Source organism: Chiloscyllium plagiosum, unplaced genomic scaffold (assembly GCF_037043375.1).
Source record: "Chiloscyllium plagiosum isolate Xiang-an unplaced genomic scaffold, Cpla_swu_hap1 HiC_scaffold_11, whole genome shotgun sequence".
Lineage (NCBI taxonomy): Eukaryota > Metazoa > Chordata > Chondrichthyes > Orectolobiformes > Hemiscylliidae > Chiloscyllium > Chiloscyllium plagiosum.
Genome location: NW_028270149.1, coordinates 69,393,947 through 69,421,510, shown reverse-complemented (window position 1 = coordinate 69,421,510; position 27,564 = coordinate 69,393,947).

Genomic DNA, 27,564 nt, shown 5'->3' with positions numbered 1-27,564 from the left:
GCCAATTGGATATAAAATTGGCTTGAATGTAGAACCTCGAGGATGGTGGTAGATGGATGCTTTTCAGACTGAAGAATTTAATTTTGATGAATATGAGGATTTGCATTTTGGCAAGGCAATCCAGGGCAGGACTTGTGCAGTTAATGCCAGGGCACTGGGAAGTATTGGTAACCAAAGAGACCTAGGGGTGCAAGTGCATAGTTCCTTGAAAGTGGAACCACAGATAGACAGGATAGTGGAGAAGACGTTTGGCACACTTGCCTCCGTTGGTCAGGAACATTGAGCATAGGAGTTGGAACAGCATGTCACAGCTGTACAGAAAATCAGTGAGGCCACTTTTATTGCCTACAACTCTGGTCACCCTTCTACAGGAAAGATGTTCTTAAACTTGAAAAGGTTCAGAAAAAAATAGTGATGCTACTAGGACTGGACGGTTTGAAGCATAGGGAGAGGCTGAATAGGCTGAGGCTGTTTTCCCTGGATCATCGGAGGCTGAGGCTGACCTTATTGAAGTTTATAAAGTCATGAAGGGCGTGGAGAGGATAAATAGCCAAGGTATTTTTTTCCAGAGTAAGGGAGTCCAAAACTAAAAGACATAGGATTAAGATGAGAGGGGAAAGGTTTAAAAAGGACCTGGGTGGTAATTTTTTCACACAGAGGGTGGTGCTTGTATGGAATGAGTAACCAGAGGAAATGGTTTAGGTTGGTACAATTACAATATTTAAAAGCCATCTGGATGGATACATGAATAAGAAGGGCTTAGAGAGATATGGGCCAGATGCTGGCAAATGGGACTAGGTCAGATTGAGATGGATGGTTGGTGCGGATAAGTTGGATCAAAGGGTCTGTTTCCCTGCTGCATGACTCTATGACCTCTATTATACTTCCTCAAATTGCAGCAGATTTGTGTGAACAGGAAGAGAAAGTACATAGGCTTCGCAATGGGACACTTTACTCCTAACATCTTTCCCATGATGCTCCAGTTTATGCTCTCACAAAGTGTTTTGTCGTGCCACAGGGTCAAAGTGATTCCATATTGACATGTTTATTGTCATCAACCTCACAGGATCCTGGAGGCATGTACTACTGCAGGGCTACCTTCAACCTGATCATCCCTCTCAGGCTCTATGGAATCTTTAAGGAATAAGGAATGACCACAGTTAATGTGATAACCACCATCAGACAAGCATGCAGTGACAAGCACGTATGTGCAGGAGCATAGCATCGGCAGCACTGGTCCCGACTGCAAGGGAGTAGCATTATGTACCAAAACTGTGAATTGAGTGCAGGAAGTAGCTTAAATGATTAAAGCAAGCAGTTAATCTTCTGAATCAAACTACATCATTCCCCTGGTTCTCAATGTGGGAAATACTGTATTGCTTTTCAATTGCCACTTCAACTAGTGCAGTAAAAAGAGATCAATTCAAAGTTTATGCTGAGTGCGATCCGTTAACTCTGTAAATATTTCTAATAGAAAGTGAATGGCATGGCTGTTGGCTGCTGGATTTGAGTAAAACTGCAAAGAAAACTAACAGGAAAGAGCAGGAGCCTACAGCTGTAATTTAATCAGCTTCGATTAACAAATAGGATAGTTTGAACATTCAAGAAATGCTTATAATAGAAAAACATTTCAAGTGTAATTCTGACTTTGGCCAATAATTTAACATGGACAAGATTAAATCAGCTGTCAATATATTGTTTGGATTGATTTTCATATTCATCAAAGTCTATGGAAATCAGTTACCCCTTTAAGTGGTAATATATAATTCCTCTCTCATTCATTTTTGTGAAGCAATTGATAAATTTACACCACCATGAAAATAACAGAGTGAAATTTTGGTGACCATGTTAAAGATTCATAGACTGGCACTATCACGATTGCCAAGGTGAAATTTTGCTTCCTTTTCAATTTCTTAAATGGTAACACATCCCTTCTTTCTCACTCCTTTGGTGTGATCTCTTGAGAGGGGCAATTTTCCTCGATAATATTTTTGATGTTCTAATGAGATCCAAAATAACACTGCAAGTCAGTCAGTCAGTCATGACTAAACATTCCAGCATCTAATGGAATTACAGTGTGAAAAATGAGTCTGCAAGGGCATCACTGATATTTGTTGGGGGTAAGTGGGTGGTCAGGAAGAATGGATGATAGCAAATTGGCTCCATGTTTCAAACCTTTGTGGACTCTTGTGGTACAATGGTAGTGTCCCGATTTCTCAGCCAGAAGCCCTACCTGCTGCAGAGATATGTCGTAACATTTCTTATCAAGTTAATTCAAAAATTTCTAAACCACTGTTGAAAAAGACAAGAAAAGGTCAATCAGTCCAAAGTTGCTAGTGCAAATTTTTTTTTTTAAATCTTAACTGGGATTACGAGGTACATTTTGTGATTGAGTTCTGCTACATTTGATGTGCAACAAAGTAACTCATCAAAAACACATGACACCTCAAAACTATTTTGTTTATTCTTACTACTAATCATCACATTTGTTGTCAATGGTTGTGATGAAATAGCTGAAACTTTATTGCTGGAACAGCACAGCAGGTCAGGCAGCATCTAGGGAACAGAAGATTCGACGTTTCGGGCGTTTGTTTCCGGGATTGTGGTCCAACATCAGTCTTTAAAAACAAATCATTGCTGAGGACATTCATTTAAGAGTCAATCTATTATTATGAGTTTGATGTTATGCATAAGACAAAATGAATCAGGACAGAATATTTCCTCCCATAAAGAACATTACCGAATTAGATTCGGTTTTAATGGCAATCCAGTAATCATGCAACTAATATGGAGGTGGCACGGTGGCTCAGTGGTTAGCACAGCGCAAGGGACCCAAGTTCGATTCTAGCCTCGGGCAACTGTCTGTGTGGAGTTTGCACATTCTCCCCGTGTCGGCATGGGTTTCCTCTGGGCGCTCTGGTTTCCTCCCACAGTCCAAAGGTGTGAAGGTTAGGTGAAGTGGACATGCTAAGTTGCCCATAGTGTTCAGGGATGTGTAGGTTAGATGCATTAATCAGGGTAAAATATAGGATAATCATTAAGAGGGAATGGATTTGGGGGGTTACTCTTCGGAGGGTCAGTGTGGACTTGTTGGGCTTAAGGGCCTGTTTCCATGCTGTAGGGATTCTATGATAATATTGGGGTGTATTAGCTCCATTGGCCGGCCACCTGGTTTATAATACAGAAGGATGCCAACAGGGTGGGTTCAATTCCTGCACCAGTTATCATTAAGACTCTCCTTCTCAACCTTTCCCCTTACTTGAGCTGTGTGACCCTCAGGTTAACCAGCACCAGTTGTCTCTTTCTAATGGAGACTTCAACTTCATTGGTACCAGACACTTCTTTTTTATTCCAGATGAAACGAATTACCTTAATTCAAAATCCCCAGTTGCTGAGGTGGGATTTAAATTTTAGTCTCTAGATGACAAGTTCAGTCACACAACAACGCTGTAACCATACCCGCTACCAAATATAGCCAGATGACAACTTATATTTCAGATGATGATAGGGTTGAACAGATGGGACCAAGTTAATGAATGGCGTTATCAACCATAAATGGCCAAGCATGCTCAAGGGATTGAATTAGTCTCTTCCTGGGTTCATAACTATGGGAGGTTTAAATATGCAGGGCAAACATCTTAACAACTGATATAAAAGGGAACATAAGGCAGTTTTGCTTGCTTTTTATTGATGTTGGTAGTTGTTTTAAGTATCATTTGTGATAATAAAAGGGAGAGAAAGAACTTTATTTTCAAATTATTAATCAGATCAGGAATAACATTACAAGACGGTCTACATATCCAGAATGATATTCTTGGTAGGAATGATAGTGTCCACACACAAAATTTAAAAAGTTGCTAGAAACTGTTTATTGAGTACTCTAAAGTGGCAGTAACTTGCTTGAGGGTCACCTATTGAGTAGATACACAGTTCCTGCTCCCTTCCCCAACCCCCATGTGGATCTTTCACTTCTTCCTTAGCTGCTGCTGAATTACCAGACATTAGCCAGAGTATGTTGTTCACTTGTATTTAAGATGTTGCAGGATCATCCATTCATACAGAGATATTGAACAACAACTGAAGAAACAGCAGCCGTTCTTTGTTGTTGCTGATACCTTTAGCACTTTGGTTATCATGAAGCAATTTACACGGAGATAAGGAGCCTCACAATCAATCACAGGGCCAAACCAACAAGGCTTTCATTCCATCAGTGTGTCAGTGGCTGAAAATGCAAAATAAAGAATCTTTCAGGTTATCTCGTATTTGACTCCATCCTTAGTAGCTAACTGTAGCAATTAATAAAAATGCAATGATGGGTGAGGGACCAAAAAAACTAAGATCATGATGAGACTGAATAATCCACAAGCTGCAGCAAACTGTCAGTATAATTATGAAACAGTTTCAGCTTTGTTGCAATTTTAACTTTTGATGGAAATTCTTCTGTGACAGGGGTATTAGAAAGTCTCTGTCATCCGGACAAACATCTCTACATTGTTGTTGAATCAGCTTCCTGGGAGAGTTTGGCATCAAACCTTGGACAGTTTACAACCAATTTGAATTTGTAGTACAGGTAGACGATCCTTTATCCGAAGTATCAAATTCCGAAAAGCTCCGAAATCCGAAGGTTTTGTGAAGTTTTATTTCTCATTTACAAGGTTGTTTGGTGTGCAAACAGTTAACCCAACTCAACACTCTCTCGATGCGTGTCATTCAGATGCAATGTTGGGGGCTGCGCGGCCCAGCACCAACAGGCCTGGATTCTCTCTCAAGGCCTGTTTTAATAAGTCTGCTCCTCCGGTAAGATTTTTTTAAATTTCACCATCAAACTATCACTTATTCTGAAATTTCAAAAATCCTGAATTCTGAAAAACAGCTGGTCCCAATGATTTTGAATAAAGGATCGTCTACCTGTACGTCATTAGGTTCCTTCTAATTAAAACTGGTGATATTTATCGTTCAACTCCATTTGAGCGATGGGTATCATTGTGTACTACCTATTCATTTGCTAATATGTTCATCTTACGTGAGCACAGCCTCTCTTAAAGAGTAACAGACATAATGCACAGATTGCTACTCTTTGAAAGCTACAATGTAATGCAAGAGGGATTTTGTCACTCTAGTCCAAGGTCACACTGTGACCAAATATCCAAGTTTACAACTAAAAAATGGTCACTTAAGTCATTACTTTCAATTAAGGAGAGGCGCAGGTCAAATCTTGAGAAAGAAATTTGGAGAGTGATATTAATGACGCCACATCAAGCACTACAACTTCCATTCTTTCTAAAGGCTTTTTTTTGTAGAAAAATATAAATAATTAGCGGGCAGGGCAATAACAAGAGTCAATTCACTGAAGTTGCAATGTACCTTTGCATGTCCTGCTTAAAAATATGTGCCCATTTTCAATATAGCAATCTCTGTGACAATCAAAATTATGCTATTCGTGTCAAGTCTTGTCTTTGCCCCTTGGAGATAAGAATAACAGAGATTGCAGTATAAAAACAGTAGTTGCTGCATGAAAACTGGGTGAGACTGAATTAGAAATTTATTTTCCATCTCTACTTGATTTTATTTCCACTAGTTATTGGAGAAAACAAGAAGTGATGTAAAGCAGCCTAAGTGACTCATTATCTGTAAATTGCTCAAAATCAAGTTATACCCCAACGTATTATAGCAAGAATTCGAGACCCACATTTGGATCCAGTGACTAGGAGTTCTTATCTGCAAAATCTGCATTTGAATTCTTCCAATTTACACAAGTTATTTCTTATAAATGATCCAAACTGAGATCCTCAAACACTGCAGACTTTATAGATAGCTTCAGATTATCTAATGACACTTACATTTTATCCTGCCACTGCATATTGCTAGTACACATCACTTCCACCACACCTCAGCTTCATAATTCAGTTTTGATTGATTGCAGAGGTCAACAGCATGTTTGCATTGCTCTGGCAGCTGTCTGATCATGGAGCGGTATCCTTCTTTTTCTCAAATTGCGATCGTCCAAAAGCAGACAATAAATGCTCTTAGTCTCAAGTCTTTCTTGAGGGGCAGAGCTGGGTATGGACAGATCCTAATATGAGACTCATTAAATGTAACATTGAAAGTTTGGCAGATCTGGTATGATTCTCTGCTGGGAATAGATGGAAAACAATAGAAATGGAAGAAGTTTTCCTCTTCAAAAAACCACCAATGGTCAAGCATAAAAATGAAAAATGGTGGAAGTGCTCAGTAATCAGCCTGCTTCGCTTAAAAAGGTTGACATTTCGGCATATATTCTAGATCAAAATTCATGAATGTATGCATATATGAGGATGGAAATGTCCCTTGGAATCCTCAACAGTAATTGGGAGCCAAGGAATCTCATGAATTCTCAATGCATCAGGTCAAACGTGATTGATGAATCTTTCTACCAACTGCTGGCTATTCTCATTTGACAAATCAATACCATGTTGAACACTGCTTGGAAAAATCATTCAAACTAGTAAGGGCATTGAATGTATTCTGTATAGGAGATGTTAGTCAGCATTTCCAAGAGTGGCCCAGTAACACCAATGCTAAATGTGTTCATCAGTCATCAAGGATTATTTGTAAGACTGAGCCTGTGATTGGTGGTGAGAAGATCAACAGGAAGAAAAATTGGTGTAGTCTTCAATCTATTCATCACAGAGCTTTCTTTTTTGACAATACATTTTTCCACAAACATATTAATAGGAATGACCAACACACAGTACTTGTGGAGTCAAAGTACTGTCACCATCATCTATTGTGCTATGTTGCATTAGCATTGTGAAAAATGGGATTGATTTATTATAAATCTAACAACTCAAAACTTGGCTTCCCCAGACACTGTATGCAACCAATAACAGTGCTATATTACATCATAATCTCTAACCTCATTGTCTAGCAAATCTCTCCATCTGCTATTATGACCAAACTAGATGTAGCAGAGTATTCCAGGCAACATCCAGCTTACCTAAAAATAAGGGTCCAGCCTCATTAAGCTATAACACAGGACTGATTGTATGTATGCTCAACAGCAGATTCAGCAAGCTATAGACAACCTAAATGATCTCACTGCCAATATATTGGGTCAAAGTTCTGTAATCCTAACACCAACTAGTTCTGAATTCTGATGGACTACTCAATAACATAGCTGGAGGAGGAAAACCCATGAATACTCTCATCTTCAATGATGGTAAAACCAACACCCAAGCATAAAAGAGAAGCATGAAGCATTTGCAACCACTGCAGGTGCATGGGAACATCAGCTGCCAGTTCCCCATTGGCACACATACCCAAACAATTTGGAAATATGTTGGCATTCCTGCATTGTTGCTGGGCCAATTCTTGGAATTGCCTACCTAACAGCTTTGTTGGTCTAGCTATACTACATGACTGCAGTCTTTTAAGGAGGAGACTCACCACTACTTTCTCATAAACAATTAGAAATAGGTAATCAATGTTGACTCTGACAGTAATGACCATTTACAGAAGAGCTTTTCAAAAGCTTTTCAAATATGTGAACTTGTCTGTTTTTTATCTTTCTTGCATATTTTCCACATTTGTTATATCTTCTTTCTGCAATCTTCATATAGATGTGCATTTTCTGCTTATAATTTCTTTAGATTTTGAATTGTGCTCATGCCTATTCATTGTGTCTGTAAAAATGCAATGGTATTGAAAACAATGAGATCAAAGTCAAACTGCTACGTCACAATTATTCACTTTACAATTAACCTCAAGCAAGAAGTAAAAATGTCTTGCACATTTCAGTCATGAGTAGCACACTGTGATCTATTTTCTAAGAGATTGAGAGGTCTGTTTCTAAATTATGGAATGCTCAGAAAGTAATGAATTATTTAATGGGTGTCTGCTTTGGATCGAAAATCAGAAAAGAAAAGAATACAAATCTCACTGAATGCTGGTGGGCACTTATTATTAGACTCTATTCTTAAGAATTTCTTAAGTCTGCTAAATGATTTGGAATGTCATTAGGGGATGATAACTAACTTTTCAAAGATTTAAAACAGAACATATTGTTCTGTACAAGGACAAACTATTTTGCTTCTTCTATAAACTACTATATACTTCTCCTTCAAAGGAAAGGAATTCTTTACATTAGTTGCCCCCTCAGGGCAAGGATAGTCTCTGTCCTCAACACTGATGGACTCACCCCACCCGTTCACTGGGACATACTTAACTGGCCTTGCTGAGCCAACCATGTTGACCTCCTCTCCTAGCCTGCTGCACTGCTCATGGTCGGATTCTACTGCGTCCTCACCCTCATTAATGCCAAGGAAACTGAAGAACTACTGCTCCTCTGATTAACTGGCAGCTCTTGGAGATAGAATTGTCACTTAAAAAGGCACAGGAATCTCACCTGGATATAGGGTAAGTGCCTAATTGCGATTTAATCCTGTCAGGAGTCCTGTCAGGAAGGATTGCCACCAATCTTTCAAACATTTGATAGAGTCAGCACCACAGTCATTAAATTCAGTCCAACACCTCTTTTGTGCATTAAATTTGGAAGCAGAAGAAGAAGAAAGCTACTGGGACCGAGAAGCTAACTATGCCAATTCAGTTCAAGGTGTGGATGTTCCGGCGTTGGCCTGGGATGGAAAAAGTCAAAAGTCACACAACATCAAGTGAGAAGTGAGCCTGATGAAGGAGCAGTGCTCCAAAAGCTTGTGAATTTGAATTAAACCTGTTGGACTATAATCTGGTGACTTCTGACTTAATTCAATTCAAATTGAATTCAATTGATTTTTCTATGCACAGCATATTGACACTACTGTAGGTTTAAACTGAGGGGAACATATCATACACCACACTGACACATAGCGTGTGCTTTTAAAGGTTGCAGACACACACTGTTTTAGCTGTGCACTAAACATTAGAAAAACAATGAGATTTTGCCCATGATTCACTGTACAAAGAAAGTAACAGACACGATTACACTGCCAACATTAACTGCTTGCTGCATGTTCACAGCCACACACAAGATGGTTGCCAATCTGGGCACTTGGCTGGTGCATATCTTTTCGCACATTCCTCATTTTAACATATGTCGATTTTCCATCAGATTTCAGAAGCCTGCAAATAACACAATTCAAGTAAACAGGTCACGAATCATCTTAGTTATGACACAGCTCATTAAGAGCAGAGAATCTAGTTGAAATTAAACAATGAATTTAAAAGCTTCTCCAAGTCCATGGCTAATGTTTTCATTTCTTATTCTTATCTCGTTATCTGCTTCCTCATGTATAATATATAATAGAATCCAACTGGTTCACCAATATTCTTTCATGGAACAAAACCTTCAGCCTTCCAGAATCTGACCCATGTTTGAATTCTATCCCACACCAGCCTGGTTCAGTCTTAGCTGCTTTCTGAAGCGGTCAAACAATACATTCAAATGGACCACACAATCACAAGGAGTGGTATCAGTGGTTAAAGAAAAAGCTCATCACCATCTTCTCAAAGGTAACTAGGAATGGAACATGAATGGTGGCCTTGCCAACGACCTCTAAATCTTGAGAATGAGTGAATAAAAACACCTTGTTAAATAAAGCATATTTAAGAGTTTCCTATTGCCATCAATCTGAAATATTGTTTTCCTCTGTTTCAGCAGCTGCATAAGAGCAGCAGATGTGATCTAGCTTTGTGAGTATATTAATGCATCACATAGCACTCGGTATGATTCACTCCCATAGAGGTAAGCACCAAGACAGCTGCATCGATACTATGGGAATCAATTAATGGCTGTCAGGAAAGAGCACTGCACCTACCACAGAATGAGTATGAAGGTAATTCTGTTCAGATGGAATTTAAGGAGCAGCAACCTGTATACCAGATGCCCAGTCCAAGAGCAATTTCAGCAAAAGGAAATCCAGAAATGCACTTTGGTAAGAATGCAAATGTAGGACAATGCATCAACAGTCCTCAGATTAGCAGCAGAGAGAACTCCATGGTATTTATGCAGTTCAGTGTTACTATTTGATTCAGTTAAAAATCCACAGCACAAGGTTATAGTCTAACAGGTTTGTTTGAAAGTACAAACTTCCAAATGAACCTGTTGGACTATAACCTGGTGTAGTGTGATTTTTAACTTTGTCTATCTATGTCCAATACTGGCACCTCCACACCATTTGATTCAGTCAGAGATCAGCTAAACCCCAAGTCCCTCTGTAGCAAAGTCTCCCATAAATGAGATCCAAAATCTAGGCACAAGTTTTATAACATTGTTCCATCATTGGGGCTTGAGGTATACAATGCTTCTCAACTGTCCAGAATCTTTCTACCCCACTGAAAATTGGACAGGTTGAATAAGCGGTAACCTAAAATATCCAGCTGTACTCAACACAAGACAATGATAGAACTCATTTAGTATTCCTTCTCTCTGTCTTCCAAATATTCCAAAGTTTGCCATAAACTCTTGGAGCAACAGTAGCTTCCATGTGCAATTCTATTGGACATATCAAGCATTGGTTACCTTGGCCTGTGTATGGGAATGGAAATGTAAGGGCAAGTTCTACTAGCTAGCCTAAGAATCTATATTATGAGTGGTGAATATCAGTCTTGTGAACAAATATGGACAAGAGGCCAGAGAACAGTCACCGAATTTGAAACTGTACCCAGAAAAATGTCAGCATGTTCAGAGAAAGAAAAACAATTGGTGAGAAAAGGTGGGGAACTGTCTAAAAAAGAATGTGAATCCTTAGTGGAGTGAGGCTGTTGTCAACAAGTGGAGCTCAGGGCATATGTCTCTTTCATGCAGTCAACTGGGGAAATGAAAACAGAAAGGAATTGTCATCATTCAGAGCTATTTTACAAGCAAATGGAGTTGCAAGCAAATAGCAAATTCCCATTGAATTGTAACCGCCATCTCCACATTGCCAACATATTCTTCTGCCTTTATACTATTTTCTGATATTGAGGTGATGAATCTGTGCTGTCTTTTCCCCAATTCACTGCGAAGAAAACAACACTGTTTTAAACAATTTGAAAAGGGCCATTTGAAGCATTTAAGAAAGAAAATAGTTTTCTTTGCAATGTTTATGCTGATTTTGAAAGTGCCTTACTAAGTAAATGTTATGAACAATAATAATATAAAAATACAAAGGCATGATTAATACAGTTGTTTTGGAGGGATATAGATTTCTAACTGAAACTTTTATATAATCAGCATCATAAATAAATGAGGCGGATTGTGCTGCCAACCATTGATTATCCTTTGTATACCTGGTATAAAATATTCATGCTCTTTGCTGTCTGTTTTGCATATTGTGAATAATGAACCAGGTAAAACTCATTTAGAAAAAGCCACTGCTGGTATTAAATAAAACATAACACAGATGCTCATTGATGAAGTCTATCAGTAAACCCTGGGATAAATGGCTGCAGATGTCTTCAATCAATACTTCTAGATGCACTGTCATCAATGCTTTGCATAAAGTCTTGAATGCAGGATAGTCACTCTGTAAGCACCATTTATACTATGAACTTAACTGGAAATTATTTCAAAGCAAGTTGAGTTACTGCACTATCCACAGTGTATAATGAGTGGTGTGTGATATATGTAGAGAGTAATATCATTTTTAGAGATTGGATTTAAAATAGTTTAGTATTTTGAAATGATGTGGAGGTGCTGGTGTTGGACTAGGGTGGACAAAGTCAGAAGTCACACAACAACAGGTTATAGTCCAACAGGTTTTTTCAAAATCACAAGTTTTCAGAGCGTTGCTCCTTTGTCACCTGAAGTTACCTGATGAAGAGCTGCACTCCAAAAGCTTGTGATTTCAATTAAACCTGTTGGACTATAACGTGGTGTCGTGAGACTTTTGTTTTTTTTTTGAAAGGCTTAAAAAATTAAGCTCGGTCAGAAAGTCATTCCAGAATAATGACCAAATTCATTGTGTGTCAGAGAAGAGTATTTCTACAATGTAAAGAGAAGATTGTTTATATTAAGATGGTTAACATTCAAGCTTGTTTTCAGTTTAGAATAATAAGGCATAATTCAAGTTTAGAAAAATCCAAAGTTTGAGAGTTTTAATGCAGTTCACAGGAGACCTGACTGGGATCAGAAAAAAGTATAGTCTCTCTCCTAGAAAAGAGATTTTTTAATCTCAGAATATTTAACAGAATATGTTACCTTCGTAGAAAAGTTTAGTTTATACTACTTCTCGGCTAAGAAAATTTGCAGAATGTGAGACAGCCTCAAGATTGAAAGCGTTCAGGTATAAAGACTTTGTAGTTCACAGGACACATTCTCTGGGGAGAATCAACTTAGTTGAACTTAATTGGTGAATGATCATCATGTGAACTAAGTGATTTAAAAAAAGTGATTTTTCAAGCTATGTTTTGAGGCTGGGTAGAAAGCACCCTTGAGTGTCCAGTAAATGGTCAAGCAAGGGATCCAAGTGGCTTTTGACCACTTTGAAGATTGCTCATTGAATTAAACCAAAATGAAGTACTTTCTTATGCAGTCAGTGATGCAATTTAGAAGACATGTTTATGGTCTCTGCTGGGGGTTTTGCTGACATAAAATTCCCGAAGTGGCTTTTCTGTTGCTGTCTTGTTGGTGTGCTCCAACTTCACAGGGAACATAGAAAATTGGAACAGTCTGTCCTTCAAGGGTGCACTGATACTCAATATAATCACAGCTGATCATCCTACTCGGTACACTATTCCCATTTTCTCTCGACAGCCTTGCATCTCTTTATCTCTTTATAGTTAGAACTATATCTAACTCTTCCTCAACTATTTTCTGTGGCTAACCTCTTTGGATGAAGACATTTCTCCTCATCTAAGTCCTATATGGCCTACTCCATATCTTTAGACTGTGATTCTGATTTCCGGACTTCAGGAACACCCCTTCCAAGTTTACCCTGTCCATTCTTAATAGAATATTTTAGGTTTCTATGTAAGCCCCCTCAGTCTTCTAACCTCAAGTGAATATAGTTCAAACCAATCTGGTCATTCTTCAGGCATCAATCCTAGCAGTTTAGGAATCAATCTGGTAACCCTTTGTTGCACTCTGTCGATAGGCAGAACATCCTTCATAAGAAAACCAAGATTGCATACATAAACACAGGCACAGATTTGGGCTTCCAATGTGCCCTCAATCCAATTAAGGTCCTCAATTTTAAAGCTGGCAGGAGCAGTTTAGAAATGGGATAAAGCTTAACAGGTCACCTTGTTCAGATCTGTGATGCGAAGGGGATAGACACCTCCCTCAAAGACTCCCCTTCCATACCGGATGACACCCACTTCAAGATATGTCTTTTATGGCTTCAAACCTCCCCTCAACTCCAGCTTCACCCTCTACCTATCTTCTCATGCCTTAGCACTCCTCCTACCATGAGACCTCCTCTCTCTGGTCATGGACACCAGGATTTAGAATGAGGGGACTGCTGGCCATTATTTTACATCCTGCAGATGGAGATGAGGGTGATTTAACATCTGATCCAGAGGACTGTATCTTTGCTAGTGAATCACTCCCTCATTACTGCATTGAACAGTCAGCCAAGATATTTGCTTCAGAGGTAAAAATAATAAAGTTGATTCAAGTGAATAGTATATAGTTTGCAGATATAATTCCTTGATTAAACAATGAGAGTTAACAATCAAGACAGATTTTTTACTTATAAAACAATTGTTACAACCTTAAGATGTGCCAATGTGCTTTAGTGAAGTATGTTCACTGTTATGATGTAGGGAAATTTAACAGCCTATTTACATAGAGCAACATCTCACAAATAGAAAAGTGATAATATTTGGTGATATTGTATGAAGGCTAAATATTGGCTAGGTCTAGGCTGATCATACAGAGGCAAATCTAAGGCAAAGACACAGAGGCTAGAGGAGTTTAATTATATGGTTTTACAAAGTGATAATACTAAAACAAAGTTAGAATCAAGTGTCAATAGTGAAGTTATCATTTCCTTTATAATGTTCAGACATCATCAGGGTAGTATTTGATTGGAGTGCTTTTCTGGGGAACAGTGAACACTATATGGCTGTATTATCAAAACCGTGACAAGCCAAGTGAGAGAAGTGTGACTTTCGGATGATAATCATACCCATCAAACTTTATAACAAATACTGTTCAGACAAGACTGCTTGTTCACTGTATATGAATGATGAATGGCATATTTTGTAACTGTGTAGCAATGTAATGTCACCTTTACACAGGGAATGATGGATGTGTTTGTGTTTGTAGAAGACCTATCTTTGTAGTATCAACTATTTAAGTCTTTTTAAATTATCATTTGCCTGTTTATTCTTGTTTACTTTGTTTTGTTTCTGATTCATGTTAAAGCAAAAGGTACAAAAAGCAAAATTTTCTTGATAATTTCTGTATAGGAGGTCATTCAGTAAATTTAGTTATTTTGATGTATAGTTCTTCAAGGAGTTCATTACATGATGCTTTTAGTTGCCTGGATCCTAGGTTTTGGCATTCCCTCCCTAAACCTCTCAATTTTTCCAGCTTCCTTTTAAGTACCTCTTTATAACTTACTTCTATCCAATTTTCTGTCCAGAGGAGATTGGCCAGGATGTGGAGAGGAGAATTACACAGATTTTGACTGAGTTGGATATAGGGAAAGCAAATGTACAGAAAGCCAGCCTAAGACAGTCTGAAAAGCCACAAGTTCCATTCCTTATATATACACCTCAAATCATGTGCACCCAACCCTGACTCAACTCTAATCATGTATCATACATGTTAAGCAGAAGTCTCCATATCTATTTACTTAATTTCTGCAACGCATACCTCAGGCATTGCACTTGTTCATTCAACGTGCTATCCAGGCTGCCTTTTTGTTCATGCATTTTGCTCCAGTCTAATTCCTTATCTTGACTAGAGTATATCTGTTCATCTTTTGTTCTGCTGTTTTCTGCTCATGTCTTATTTTACTGAAATACCTTTCTAATTGTGTTGTAGACCTTTATGCCTCATGACAATGATTCTTTTACTGATTTTTCTTAATATCTCCTCATGTGGCTAAATGTCACATTCTTGTGAAATACCTTGAGAGGCCAGAATATTTTAAATATGCTATACAAATGCAATATCACTTGCAAATTGCAAAAAGTGGAGGGAGATTGGAATGCTCAACCCCAGAAAGCAATAGATATTTAAATAACACACACAGGCTGGTATCCTATCACTACATCACCCTTTGTTTACACATGGAGAATTCTTGACACTATTCAACTCCCTCTGAGTCAGGTCTCAGAGTGAACCAAACCTCTAAGACTCTTGCTCTTATTTGTCAGCCAGGGCTCCCTGGTGGGACAAGATTAACAGCCCCAATCAGGGAATTTATATTCTATGACATCCACCTTGCTGACCTCATTACAATGACTACAATATTAGCTCAATTAATAATGTTAACTCTGAGATTGATGTGTGTTTACTATTGAATGTTATTAAGCCAATGCAGATAAATTAAGTTTGAACTCAGACCAGCTATGCTCTCAATGGAAGGTGGGAGGGAGGGGTGGGTAGCAAGATTGAGGGGCTCAATTGCTTACCCCTAAATTTGTAAATTGTTTTTGATTTTGTCCAGCCTCACATTGGAAGAATTTTCTCCTGTGAAGTCTCTCTCTCTCTCTCTCTCTCTCACACACACACACACATACACACACACACACACTAACTTATTGTGGTCACCATGCAGTTGTGCACTAGATTTTGTTTAGCACTGACCTGCCCTTTTATGCAAAATATTTTAAGAACAGTTATAAATTAATTCGCATTCATTGTGAATGACCACAGTCAGTGCAAAGCAAACAATGAAGAGGAGCTGGAGATAGAACTGCAGAAAAGGATTAATAAAAACAACCCGAACAGCTTAAAGGTTAACAAAATCATTAGATCTATTCAGCAGAGTATGATGGTTTGGGACTCATTATTCTTTTGGTCGACGTTGTTACCTTGTTGCTATGGATATTATTTTTAGCACATGTTCAGAATATCTTGTTGGGTACTTCAAAATTCTGAATGTCAGTTTCATTATTCTTTAATGCAGGCTGCTCAGAGTGTGACCCCTACTTATCAAATCATAGAATTGTCAAAATTACAGCACAGTAGGAGGTTATTTGGCTCATTGGGCTTGCGTTGATGCTAGTTTGTTTCAATTTTAAAAATGTCAATACCTCTAAGTATGAAAAAAAACTAATATGTATACATCTACATTTACATATGATAATACAAACATAGTCAGCTTTATAGTCCACAGGTACCCATTATGATGAATATGATTTACAGTCACCTTAGCATAAGAAACCAGTGCAGCTATTCTGTATCAGGTTCATTTGAAAGTTTCCCTAAAACACAATGAGATTGCAACCCTATTGCTTGGCCCTAGCATCTGATCATTCAGCACAAAAAGATGCTACATGGCTATGCCTCATCCATTCTCTTGAAGTGCATTCATACTGGAGAAAGCTATCTGCTCCGTTTGACTGGTTTGAGTGTTTAGGTTAGCATTGAATTGTTTTTCAAAATGTCAATATACAAGTGTTGATTAAAGCTGCAATAACTCTATTATCTGTGTCTACCTCCCCAGAGAAATATCATTGTTTGCTTTTTGTGAGACCATTTGAGATCCTTGTTCTTATATTTGCCGATTCTGAAGATTCCAAGCATTGAGGGTATGATAGGTCTGTCAAGTTAATATCTGGAATTTTTTTTGCAACTAGTCCTTCCAAGGAAATCCATATGATTAGCAAACCATTCAAAGCACAAATAGTCAATCATTTCTGTTAGCTTGTTGGAAGAGCAAATAAATTAGTACCATTCTCCTCCTGTTTGCTTATGGCGTTGAATAATTCTCCTTTTAAATTTATTTCCAATTCCCTTTGAAAGTTACTGTAGAATCTACTTCCAACAACCATTGGTACATTCTAAGATACATGTGAAAATGCCATTTTCTTAACACACATGGTCACCAGTGAGTAAATTCATCTATTTCCTTATGGAAGGTAATAATGACATGTACATGAAACAGCCTTATTTATCATCTCTTATCATCTGGCTGGACTCAATGGATGGCATGGACCATTGCAGTAAGTCTGTGTTGATATGAGACAATTACACAAAGGCCTTTCATTTTAAAAACAGAGGAGTGTTCCATTTCAGAAATGAGCAGCACATTGATGACCAATAGATGCCTAACAGGTGCCCACTATTCACGACATCTATTCAGATAAAGCCCAAAGTACAGTTTCAGATGTCACTTGATTCCTGGCTTCTATCTTGTGCTGATCGATTTTGGCCAGAAAACAGACCGAAGCTAATTTCTGCCTGACTCTCAGTTGCATTAATGATGTTTGCAAATGCTTCAGTAACCCACATCATGTACACTGGGCAATGAAAATGTATATAGAAAATGTTGGAGAAGGCGATCAGCCCTGCCAGCATCAACAGACAGAAGGATTTAATTTCAAGTCCAATAACTACTCTTCTGAATTGAACCAAGGATGAAGACTACCATTACCTATGGACCTATTAGTTTGCAGCTCCAAAGATTTGCTCAGTATCTAATTTTCCTGAGTTCCTTATTGCCTTCCATTTCCTAATTTACAGCTATTTTTGGAATGTTACTTATATCCTTTGTAACCTGATCCAAAGTGCCTTTTCAACTGATCTGCTGAATTCTTATTAATTCCCCAGGCTCACTTTCCCTAGGACCTATGCTCACTTTGTTAACTCAACTTTTCTAAAAATATCTACAGAAACTCTTACGTTGAGTGGATTTTTACCATCTTCTGGCTGAATGTGAATTGCTGTGAGTTTGTTGGAATAATGCTCATCGCAATGCTAAGAAAGTTTTCTCATTGTATCTCACCAAACTCATCGCTTTAATCCTGGTTTGAGCTCTTGTGGTCAAGATTCAAGCCATTTTTATGCCTATCTTATCATATGCTGTTCCTGAAGCAACTCATCACTCACTGGAGATTTTGGCATTGACCGGCATCTCTGGAGCTGGTGCCATTGTGAACATGGAGCAGCACTGTCAGTCGGGAACTGCCCTGCGTAGTTCCTGAAACTTGCCCTGGATATGGCAGACAGGGGGAAATCAGCACCCCACTTTCTATACTTGCATCTAAAGCTACTGCCGGACAGAATGATGCAGAGGTGAGAACTCATCTTTCTCCAGGAGCAACAGTGAAGACCACAACAACAGCATATGCCAGTCTGGTCTGAGGTGACACCTATGTTGGAGCAACTTCAGTTGGCTGGAGGAATTCACAGCAGCGTAGGAAGGTCAGTATCTTTCTGACAAAGTGCCACCATTTCTCTCCAACACCTCGCACTCTGTCTCTGCTACTGTATCTACCTACCACAGAGAGCTCCAACATCTTCCTGACTCATCCCCAAACTCCGACTCCACTGATCCTGCATGTGCTCTGTTCTGCTGCACCAATAGCAATAGCTGCGGCAATCTTACTTTAATAGCTACTTGTTTCTCATTCGAGAAGCAAAGCAACACATGATAGGGCAGAAAGAGTCAAGAAGGGTAGGTTGCTGTCTGTCATTTGGCTCCATGCCCTTTATGAGCAGATGATTCTTACTGTAACTACCCCAAACAAGGCCTGGATTCGCATCAGAGGCTTACTGTGTTGACTTACTGTGCCAGGATTCCCTGGGATAAGGTTACTATTCTTGACTGGACTGGGCCTGCTGTCAATCATGGCAAGCTTCCTGGAATCATACCTGAACTAAATAGTGCAGCAAGACAATGGTAACATGAGCCATGTTTCTCTGGCTAAGGGAGAAAAGTTCAAAAAGGCAAGGCTAAACAAGGATGCTGTAACCATTCAGGTAGCTGCAGAGTGAGTGAACACTCTGACAACACATTAAGAACCCAGAGATAGAGCCTGGTCCAGTCTATGAGCTGGATGCCTATCTCTGAGCACTGAGTGTCCTTGCCACAGCACACATGACAGTTGCTGGTGCAACCAAGATGAAGTATTGAAGTACAGAGATGTCTTGTAGATGGATTGGAGGTATGCTATGAAGGTTCTGAGGGGTTGGCACATGTCAGGTGGCAATGTCTAAGGACACTGGCCAGTACACGTGACGTGTACCCAATATGTTCTTGCCACGTATATAACATGGTGTTCTTTTGGAGCAGGTGGTGAACTGAAGCCCTCTCTGATTTCCATTTTGAGCTTTCCTGAGGGTTAGTTTATGTGGTGACTTTGATAAGATCACAACCTGTGATGAGTTGAACTCATATCAAGTCATTTAACAAACAACAAAGAATGTTAATTAGGAACTTGCCAACCCCAGCTAGAATCCTGCCAGGCCACCTGAACAAAGTGGGAAGCTTCTGCAAGGTGATCTCAATGTTGAGACAACTATTTTACCCAATCCTGCCATTAATCTCCCCACAGCCAACCTCACTGAGAGCTGATAAGGTTCTGCCCTTTTAAAAACATTTCTAGCCAGCTTTCTCTTGTCATCCAATTCTTCCCTCCTTTATTCAATTTTTTAGTCATTCTTTGCTTTATTTATATATTCTGTGCAATCTTTGGACTTGACATCTTTCTTTTCACAAGCCCACATTTTTTTCTTGAAGTTTGATACTGTCATTATCTTCTTTAGTTAACCGCAAATATTGAGACAATTTCTTTCTCGCTGAAGCCTATCTACTCTGTGTATTCTGAAATATCTCCAATGTCTGTCACTGCATCTCTATGAACCAATCCTTTAACACTACTTGACCATTCATTTTAGCATGTCTGCCCCATTTGGTTCTAGAACGATCTAAGAAACAATGTCAAAAACATTCTAAGAATGTCTGTGTCCTCCAATCTTAATGGTATGACGTTCACTCTGCTCACTAGATCCATCCCACTCGAAGTTCTTCTCCAGACTTAAGCAGATATCTCAAATTAGGCTTGAGGGCGGCACTATAGTTACTACCGCACTCTAGCTGTTAGCTCCACAGAACTGTATCCATCCCCTCACTATATTGTACTCGGTACCCACTGCATTCTGTTTTTCTCCCCACACTTGAATTCTGTTTTTCTTGCCACATATGGTGCAAGGCTCAATTCTCTTATCCACCTAACAGCTCCGATCCTCAACCAAATAAGTAAAGAGCCTCAAGCTTGTTGAAGAATTGCGATGGCTTAGACTCCTGTGCTCCTGCCCTTTGGATCTCCTTTCTGCCTCATTTTACAGTGCTTCATTAGAGTAATTTATATCTATAGGAACCTCAACGCTGTCATGTCAAGGGACAGTGCACTATAGCTCTGAGTTTCTTTCTTCTGTACATGCAGTGCATTCAAGGCAATGCAGACACAGGAGCAAATGAGTATATCAGAGTGAGCAGTTACTGGGTACAAAGAATTTGAACAGGTTTCAAAGCAATGTCTGCATGTATCATTTTTCTTATCTTATTTGCCATGTTTTCTATATAGACGTAACCTCCATTTACCTTCCCTCACCATCAACCCATTCGCTACATGCTGCAGATTTCTTAAGACTAAGTATGATATGTCCTTTGGTCATAATGTTATATGGTAAAATTGTGAAGAAGGAGGATCAGTTAGAACATGTAGCTTTAGAATAATTACAAATGAGATTTCCAATTTCGGAGATGTACAGAAAAGGATGCCTCACTGAAGAGGCCTTGTCAACTACTGCACCTGGATCTGCAGCCATGCTTCGTACACACTATTCTTCCTGTGGCTATTAGTAGTGCCCTGTGTGCTGAACATTTCCAGCACTGGCTTGTTTCAGGCAGCCACATGTACTCTCAGATAAATCAGGCAGGCTGTAGACATGCAGTACAGAAGAACTGGCAATTACTTTGACTTTATAGCAAGGAACCAGAGAGCTGGGACCAGTCAGTTTTAACTCAAGGCATATTTCTCCACCTCTCCCCCCTCCCTGCGCTCCAACCAAGATCAGACTGTACTTGCTGGCAACCATGTTGCTTTCTGAGCTTGAACAGAAATTCTCCTCCATCACCTTAGCAGGAAGAGTTTCTGTTTCCCTAATGTACAGAATGTGTGTAGAGAATCCTATAAATCAACAGTGGATATCTTAGAAAGTGTCACTATGAATTTATCTTCAGAATGCAATCCTTCTTCAACAAAGAAAAGAACACAGGAACAGGAGTAAGTCCATTCAGCTCTGCAAATCTGTTCAGATATTAAATTAAATCGTGGCTGTTTTGTTTTAATCTTAACTCCAACTACTCACCTTGGTTTATGAGCTTTAATAGCCTTGCAAAACAAAAACCTATTAATGTTGAGCTCCTCAGTGAAGAAAACCAGTTGAATGGATATCTTCTGAAAGGCAAAACTCACGTAGGCAAAATGCCTGTGCAATTTTCTAACATTTCCACAGCTCTGCTGCTTTAGGTACAATGAGCAAATGGAAGGTCCCCATGGAAACTCAACACAACAAACCACCCCCCACCCCCTTACTGTCATATAATTTCATCTTGCAAGGTAGTGCAGTCATGAGAGAGTATTGTTCGCTCAGACATGGCACTGTGGATAAAATATTAAATTGACGGCTTGGCTGCTGGCTCAGGTGGATGTGAATGATTCTATAAAATTCCAAAGAAGAGCAGCAAATTCTTCTGATATCCTGCCAGGAGGCACTACCAAAAAGATTCATTTGTTTGATGTTTGAAGGAACTTGCTGTGTGAAAATTGATCGTGCCATTTTCATGTATTGCAAATTGACTTGATGATAAAAGTGCTTCATTGACTGCAAAGTCATCCTGAAGTAATAGAAGACCACATTAAACACAAGTTCTTTTCATCTTTTTCTTAAAAGATCAGCAAGTGACATTGAAAAATAAGACCAACCCACTGAAGCTTAAAGTAAAAATGAAATGCCCGGCAAATATCACTTGATTTCTCAATTTTATTTGACATTTTGGTTAAATTGCCAAAAAAAAGTTCTGGAGGGGAATATTCACTATTGGAGGTTTTAACGTTTAGTGCAATTCAGTGGCAAAGGAACATCAAGCTTGTAAAGCATTGTAGGTTTGGAGGAGGTTACAATAATGAGGTGAAACCATGGAGGATTTCAACACAAAAGTGAGAATTGTACATTCAATTCTTGAGGAACCAAGAACCAAGACCTATTTAATGTGGTGGTGTAATGGGAGGTTGACTCTATTGCCTGCTGAAGTGAAGAAATGGTATGTGAAGGTAGATGAAAGAATTCGTCAACCGAAAGATAGGACTGAACGTTTCCACTTCTTCCTAAGTGTTATTTTTGCCGGATGTTATGGAGAGTTTCCTGCCGTGATCAGTGGTGACTTTCCTCAAGTTAATCTTCGCTGCTCACTTTGGTAACTATTGTTGTATTTATTAGTTATAACAGCATCCTTTCAATTCAGTTGTTTGGTTGAAGAGAGCAAAGTGTTTGCTGCTGGGGCCTACTGACGGTCACACCTTCAAAGTAAAACCAGCTGCACGTCAGTTCAAATGCCTAAAGTTTGGACCTACCCCTTACAATGTGATACTCAGGAGTCACCGTTAGGTAAAGGGCTCAGAAATGGAAACTGGTGTCCCATATCTCCAACAGAAACCTGGCGGTCCAGGTGGTGGGGTTGGTTGAGAGAAGGGAAGCACTCTTTCCTTCAAATTAGCAAAGGAGGCCATGCCACCAGACACAGCCTATCTGGATGATGAAGCTACCTGATGAAGGAGCAGCACTCCGAAAGTTTGTACTTCCAAATAAATCTGTTGGGCTATAACCTAGTGTTGCGTGATCTTTAACTTAGTCTGGATGAAGGTAGCTACCTGATTCGTATTGTGCCTGAATGAAAAGAAACACCTAGTCATACCATAAAAAGTTTAATGATCCTCTGGGATGAGTGCTATCATTTTCTCTCTAATACCTGGCATTCACTCCACAGCTTCCATAGCATCCAACTCACATCAAGTGAGGTTTTACCACCATCACTATTGCTTGCAGTAGCTCCACTCAAATGCTCTCATCTACTTTATTCTTGTAACCGATCAACCCTTCCTGCCTTCTGTGTTTTTTCCATACTCAATGGGGACACTGCAACCCCCTCCTGCTCCTGAACCCCCACTAACAGCTCTTCCATCCACTTTCATCTCACTCAGTCCACACTTTGTTTAAGTGCAGAAGGGAGTGTTGCACAACAGGGCTGAGAGAGCAAAGATGCTTGGCAGGGGTGCCTGGTATTTGTGTGGTCACCCCTGTGCAGAGAGGATCCTTGGGATAGCAGCAAAAGACCATGACTGCTTGTGTAGAGATGACAAAACCTCTGTGTTGCTGCAACCAAATAACCTTCTTTGTGCTGCTCTCCCATTTCCACAACTGTGAAGGTATTCTTATGATGCTTAAAGTTCTATCCCCATTACCCAATGAATGGCCTCTTTCCTCCTAAGCAGGCACTAGCAGCACCCACAAAGCCTCCACCTGAAACAGGCTAGGGTCTCCCCTATTAGCACTCTGCTGCCACTGAGGAAGATACCACAAGAAGATGCATTGGCAAGGCTTCTTCCTGGTCAGTGTCCTTATCCTCTTCCTTGGAACACTGCTGCTGCTCTCCCAACTCCTCCATGTCCATAATATCCCCTCTTTGGTTACTCCAATTTTGCAGAGTACAGCTTGTCAGGGTTATGAGGCACACTCTTCCTGCACTCTATATTACAAGTCCCCCCAGAGTAATCCATTGGTCAAAATTGCATCATGAGGAGCTCTAATGTCTATTCAGTGATGACCCTCTGTGCTACATTGTATCTGAGCTTCACCTTAGTCACAACATTCTATAAAGAAGTCGAAAACCATGGTTGGAGAGGGTAAACTTTGTCTCCTAGCAAGGCATTTGATACCTGGAGTCAGGCAGGAATTTGAAAGTCATAAAGAATATAGGCCTGATGACAACTTCCAAAATATCTTCTGCAGACTTCTAAGGTTTGTCAGTGATGATCAAAGGTGAGTTAGACATTGATTGAATAGAATTCTTATCTATTAATGAATTCAACTGTATTACAACATGGCTCTGTCAATGTGACCTCAGAGACCTGGCAAACTTTAGCGTTATTCCTGAGGTTTTCCTGAAGGCTGTGCAGGAGAGAAGAAAGTTCCTTTCCATATGAATGACTGCAAAAAGCTATCCTGATTGACAAAGACAGCCTGGATGTGCTGATTGCAGACATCACCGCGAGTAGACTGATCAACAGAACCTAGCTCCAATTATACAAGAGAATTTTAAAAAATCTGATGTGCTCCAACAGTGTTTGGTACCAGTGTCTTCTCACTGCCTCATGCTCCCATGAATGTGAGCTAACATTGTAAGAATACTACTACAGAAGACTGTCACACAGGATGTTGGGTATTGTGCATTTCCATTAGACACCGCATGCAAACCATTCCTGTCAGCTCATTGCAGCTACTAGCGTAGCCCTACTTGCACTACAATAGTTCCACCTCTCACACTCAAAACATAATAGGAGTTACAACACTCAGCTACTCACTTACTATTAAGTCCCTAAATTTTCATCACAACTAGAACAATGCGCAGATGTGATAGCTTTTCACCAAAGGCTGCCACAGACAAAGACATAACCACAAAAGATGGCTTTTTCGAATAAGCCCCTTATCAGAATCATGGAAAAATTAAAACATAGAAAAGTTGGCCATTCTCTCCTTTGTGCCTGCTCCATCAGTCAATAGAATCATGGCTGATTATCCAACTCAGTATTCTTATGTTCTACCCAAACACTTTAAACCCTTTAGCATTAAGAACTAGTTTCTTCTCGAAAGCATTCAATATCTGGGCCTGATTGGGTTCTGCCAGCTTTCCTGCCCAAGTCAGATACGGGGATCCGCCTGCGTGGCTGCCTTGTTTGAGCAAGCTCATTGGACTGGACAGACTTTGCCTGACACTAAGTGCTCAAAAAGCCAGACTGCATATGGCTGAGACTTTTCATGAGCTGACTAATATGGAGAGGCTTTAGCTCTGACACTGTAACTGTTTGTGCAAGATGTTCAGAAAGAGATAAACAACAGTAGAAGCATGTCTTGACTGCAGATTGGAAGAACAAGTCGCCACCCCAGGTAAGTGCCTAATATATGTAGATGAGTTTGTGAGCATACCTGTTTCCTGTTTGTGGCTGACAACATTACACACATAAGCATTATTCCATAAGGGTTCTAAAATGAAGTTTATGGAAAAGAATTCCATACTTTCAGTTTGCAACTCTCTATGCTAAAACTAATGGTAAAATTAGATGTAAATTTAATAATGGATGAATGAATGAAAAGAGGTTATTTGTACTTTTTTCTAGAAAGAGAACTCTCATGTCCTGGATCTCAAAGGACATGTCTGAGTAGGCTCATGGGAAGAGCTAAAAGGATGGCAGACTTGGAGTTATATCTTGCCAGTCTGATATACATGACCCAGAAAAAAGTCTGAGAATTGGAACAAGTATTTTGTTTAAGAACATAGAACATAGAATGTCCCGTGTGAGGAGGTATGAGATTTGTTCTAAAAACTCCTACAGGTTTTGTCCTTTTTCCTGTCTGGGAGCAGCGGGAGACAGAGCAAAGGTGACGTTGGGACTAGGAAGTTGCTGGGAAGGTAAGCGAACAGTATAAATACTTACCTTCAAAACCCACAACCTTTTTCCTGTCCGGGAACAGTGGGTGTCAGAGCAGAGATGGTGGTGGGACCAGGAGGTTGCCGGGAGGGTAAGGACTTAGTATATATTTAAGCAGCGGGTAAACCTGAGATACTACATGTGTAGCACCTCCCTCCTGCCCCCCTCCTCTAACCAGGAGAAAAGGACTCTGTAAGGTAAGTTTTTTTTCTTATATATATTTAAGTGCATTGTTTGGTATTAGTTAGTTTAGTTAAAGCTTAAGCTAAGGCTTACAATGGCAGGGCACATCAGACCCGTACTATGTGTCTCTTGCTTGTTGTGAGAGCTCAGAGATATGGTTGACGTTCCTGGCTTTTACACTTGCAAGAAGTGTGACTAGCTGCAACTCTTGTTTGATCATATGGAGTAGAACCGCAGGGCTCTGGAGCTGTGGATGGACTCACTGTTGGGCATCTGCAATGCTGAGGAGGTCGTGGATAGCACGTTGAATGAATTAGTCACACCACAGATGAGAATTGTTGAATGGGTGACCAAAAGGCAGACAAAGAGTAGGAAGGCAGTGCGGGTGTCCCCTGCGGTCATCTCCTTCCAAAACAGGTATACCATTTTGGATACTGTTGGAGGGCAGCAGTTGCCAGGATCATGGCACTGTGGCGGGTACTGCTGTTCAAAACGGCGGGAAAAAGACTTGTCGGGCCATAGTCATAGGGGATTCTATTGTAAGGGAGTAGATAGGTGGTTCTGTAGCTGAAAACGGGATTCCCGGATGGTATGTTGCCTCCCAGGTGTTTGGGTCAGGATGTCACCTATCGGCTGCAGAGCATTCTGAAAGGGGAGGGTGAACAGCCAGTTGTCTTGATGCATTAAGGCACCAACGATATAAGTAATAAATGAGAATGAGATCCTGAAAGCAGTATTCAGGGATCTAGGAGAGAAGTTAAAGGGGAGGACTTCAAAGGTAGTGATCTCACGTGCTAGCCAGTGTAGAAATGAAACAATAGGCAGGATGAACATGTGGCTTGAAGGATGGTGTAGGAGGGAGGGATTCAGATTTGTTGGATGTTGGGACCGGTTCTGGGGAACATGGGACAATTCTAAATTGGATGTACACCTGAACCAGACTGGAATTAATGTCCTTGGGGGAGTTATTGCTACTGCTGTTGGGGAAGGTTTAAACGAATGTGGCAGGGGCCTGGGAACCAGAAGAAAAGACTTATAGACAGTGAGGTGGAAACTAGAGATTGTAAGGAACAGGATCATGATGTTAGCATTACCAAAGGGAAGAGTAGGCCGAAAGCAGATGAATGCAAAGGAACTGGTGGTTTGAAGTGCATATGCTTTAATGCAAGGAGTATATGGGTAAGACAGATGAACGTAGAGCTTTAATTGGTGTCTGGGAGTATGATGTGATTTGGTTGAATGAAGGGCATGATTGGCAACTAAATGTTTCAGGATATAGATACTTCAGACAGGACAGGGAGGGAAGTAAAAGTGGGGGAGGAGTTGCATTGCTGGTCAAGAATGATATCACGGCTGTGCTAAAGGAGGACACTATGGAGGGCTTGAGCAGAGAGGCATTATGGGTAGAACTGAGAAATAAGAAGGGTGCAGTTACATTGTTGGGGCTGAAATACAGGCTTCCCAACAGTGAATGTGAGGTAGAAGAACAAATAGGTAAACTGATTATGGAAAGATGTAGAGGCAACAGGATGGTGGTGATGAGAGATTTTATTTTTCCCAACATTGCCTGGGATACATTTAGTGACAGAGGTCTGTATGGAGCAGAATTTGTAAGGAGCATCCAGGAGAGTTTTGTCAATGTCCGACAAGGTAAGGGGCCATATTGGACCTGGTGTTGGGGAATGAGCCAGGCCAGGCGGTAGAAGTTGCAGTGAGGGATTTCTTTGAGAATAGTAATCAGAATTCTGTAAGTTT